At 42.4% G+C, this 3,737-nt stretch overlaps 1 pseudogene; it reads right to left on the bottom strand.

The window, feature by feature from the left end:
* Positions 1–2,001: 2,001 nt before the first annotated feature.
* LOC123067028 (uncharacterized) lies at positions 2,002–3,071 on the bottom strand (annotated as a pseudogene).
* Positions 3,072–3,737: the final 666 nt, after the last annotated feature.

Raw genomic sequence — 3,737 nt, 5'->3', positions numbered from 1 at the left:
AAGTGGGGCAGATGCTCACTGCAACCTGGACATACAACACCGTGCAACTGGTACGGGCTCGGAGTCAATCACCGAATAGGATTTGTGTAAGAGCTTAGAGCTAAATTACATACGTATAACCCCTTGTACTTTGCAACTGAGATCAATGCAAAGTAAGTAGGTGCAACACAGACCTGCTTGCCATGAACTCGTGCGTCCGTGTGTTCCGAGAGTTCCATAATCAGAGAGCGATTTATCATTATAAGGCGGCCGGTGTACGTACGTGCGTGTAGTTGCCTAGTGCAAGCTAGCTTCGAGTGCTAGGTTGAAGGAAATCCATCCAGCGACTTGGTTCGTTCGTAGTGCTGGTCTCGAGCTTGTACGTCCGTGAGTATCTCTCACACGAGCCAATAACACATTGTTACTTTATTTTTCAACTAGAAAAATCGACGGTGTTTTTTCTTTAACTTCTGGACAATTATGTAACAACAGTCAGAGAATGCACATATAATAAAAGCCAGACGGCAGGATAAGTGGCCCATGGACCGTTGCAAGATTAGTTTGGGCAAGTCAAAATTTTTCATTCCCCTCCTGATATAATAATAAAAGAAGGCATGCATGCATGCATGCAAGGATCTCAAATTGCAGAAATTAATTATGTGAATGCATGGCAATAAATAAAGTACTATATGATACAAATATATGATACTATGCATTAAGGAGGTAGTATCATACACTAGTATCACATGCATGATACTAGTATGTGATACTTCCGATTACAACCAGGCTGATATATCACACTTTTAAATCCACGCTCAGCCGATTGAGTTAATGGATGGATGGGTACACGGCATGCAAGCATGGTTGTGCAGCACAACGCAACAAGAAAAGGGAAGGCTAATTCGCGCTCGCGCACTCCAGCGCTCGCTTTCCGACAGGAAGCTTTTGGCTAATTAGGTAAGTGCGAAGCAGTTCCATTATGAGTTTAGAGACGATTAAAAGGAAAGTCTTGCTGCCCCCCGACCCCCACCCCAGAAACCGGGGGGGGGGGGGGGGGGAGATTAGGTGTATATTATATTCTATGCATGCATGGATGTGTTGCTTGCATGGTCAAGGGATTAGGCGGACAACTGTTGTTAATTTGGAAAGGAAATCATCAGTGTCATAGGCTGATTGGGAACCGATGAAGGGGATCGCGCGTTGTGACGAGCGACCGTGTAAGAGTCTTTTCACGCAACAAGACAGTACAACTTGCTGAAATTGATGGGTCCATCAAACTGCAGCCAGCCACCATTCCTTGACGAGTGGAGTACTACCACCGTGCATATAGAAGCTTCCAAGACACGGCCCTGGCGGGGCAGATCTGTCGAGTAAGAAGGGGCTGTTTGGTTGGAGACTCAAATTGCCACGCCTAAGGTGAGGTACTAGCCACACCTGTGGCTTGTCATAATGTGTGGCAAAATCAAACTGTTTGGTTGGTAGCCATGCCTTAGGTTAGGCGTGACAGATTTTGTGTGGCGTGTGTTTGGATGACTTCCACAAATGTTTGGCAAAAAGTTATGGTTTGTGTTTGGTTTCCTGCCACGGTTTCCTGCCACAGGTGGTTAGAATCACCTTACTGCTGGAGTGATGAGATTACTTCCCATTTGTCTTGCAAAGCAATCATACTACAACATGCTCCAGTAAATGTAAGAAGATTTTTTCGCAATAATAGTAACCATAAAAAATAACCTGGAGCATTTTCTGTTAATCCCATCTGTACAAAATAATTCAAAACTACAAACTCATAATCAAGATAGAAAATAAGATAGATACGTGCAAGTTCCGTCCATCATTATAAAGTCAAGTGATAGTCATAGCAATAGCACAAGTTTTGGCCAAGTTACATTAAAGTGTTTCACCACACATCAAAAGATCTACTTCCCAAAAGCAGTAGCCGTAGCACAAGTTCATCTCCTAAATACCAAAAGTTGCCATCTTCTAAACTTCACAAGTTGCCAACTTCTAGACATGACAAGTTAGCAACTAGATAACTTCACAGGTTGCTATAAACACGATCTTTGTCAGCAAAGAACTTGCAAACCCAAGTTTCAAAAGTTTTGTCACTTGCACTGCATAACAAACCACACAAACCTTCATTGTCCTTGTAAGATAAGTGCACACCAACAGTAATTCTTTGATCTGTGGTAATTGGGAGTTCCTCCAACCTCTTCCATAAACTAGCATAAGGATCAACAACTTGGGGCATTAGAGGAGGAGCGGCAGCAAGGGATTACTGGAGTGACCTCAATGTAGAGTTGATTTCTTCAGCGGACTCCACGAAACGACTCTTAGTTTTTATTGGCTTCTTAGTAGGTGACCTGCTACCTCTTGGGCGCTTCTTACCAACTCGGTAGTGCTAGATGATGAATTATCACCACCTACAGGTACTGGAGGTATTTTAGGACAATGTGTTGTTGGCAAAGTGTCAGAATCCTCCTCAAGAGGGCCCTCATACCATGGATAGCAGTTGAGGTCATACAACCCTTCATCATTGTCCGAGTCATCAGAATCAATTGTGCATGTATGCTGGTCCATGGACAAAGAACCATCAGAACTAGTGCCTATGAATAGCTCCTGCATCTCATAGTAGAACTTGATGGGCTTAGAAAGCAAGCGCCTTGCTCTATCCTGCATGACAAGCACACACAAATTAAGATCCTAACTCAATTAGCCATATTAAGTTTCAAAAAGAAACTAAATTATACGTACATTGAGGCAAGACTTTTCAGACTCGGAGATAGTTACCACACATCTAATATCATCAAAAACATTGCCACTCTTGCTAATTGTGGCGGCAATGTACTTTCAATTTTCTTTGTAGTGCCTGAAGTGACGATCAACTTGAGCAAGTGTCACCCCCATAGCAAATTTTCTATTTAAAGCATCAGCACACTTCATACGATGATGCTTCCTGAACCTAAATCCCGCATATTGTTCCTTCATGTATTCAATGCACCAATCCAACATAAATTGGTCTGATCATCAGTCCAGGAAATAGTCCTCTCACGAGAGCACCCATCACCATCAGCCTTCCCCTTTCCCTTGGCCATCGCTGTTTCTCACACTTTGAGCCATTTTAATTAAAAGATAATAGGTGAGGCAAATAAGCATGAAACAGCCAACAATTTACTAAAATAAGTGATATAAGTTTACAGAGGTACAACCAACATAGTTTCACATGAATCACATACATAACGACCAAATGTAACAAAATAGCACTCATGTTTGATACATAGAAATAAGGCAGAACTCTAGTTTCAAACAGACTGAATGGAACCTAAAATAAAACCCGTCAACATCAGCCTTACATACTAACTTCTTAATCTTCTTGATCTCGAGCTGCTAAGTTATCCTCCCACATTTTTTGAGCTAGTACATCCCTTTTGTGTGCCCATGCCTGGCTCTCCTGGTAAACGTCACGACGGTGTCGTCTACTCCGTGGAAGGGCTGAGTACCAAGTAGCATCATCATAGACATACTCATCAGGACCATCATCAAGGATCCAGTTATGGAGCGCACAACAAGCAAACACAATTTTTACTTGTGTTATCAGAGGGAAGAATGACTGACTTGCAAATATTTTAAATCAATTCTTCAAGGTACCAAATTCTCTTTCGACGGTTGTTCTAAGTGAGGAATGGCGATGGTTGAATAACTCCTTTGGGTTCTCGGGCTCTCTACTTCCCCTATATTCCTTTAGGTGATATCGGACACCA

This window comes from Triticum aestivum, chromosome 3B (genome assembly GCF_018294505.1).
Source record: "Triticum aestivum cultivar Chinese Spring chromosome 3B, IWGSC CS RefSeq v2.1, whole genome shotgun sequence".
Classification (NCBI taxonomy): domain Eukaryota; kingdom Viridiplantae; phylum Streptophyta; class Magnoliopsida; order Poales; family Poaceae; genus Triticum; species Triticum aestivum.
Note: the sequence above shows the minus strand (reverse complement) of the source record. Positions and strands in the feature narration are given on the sequence as shown.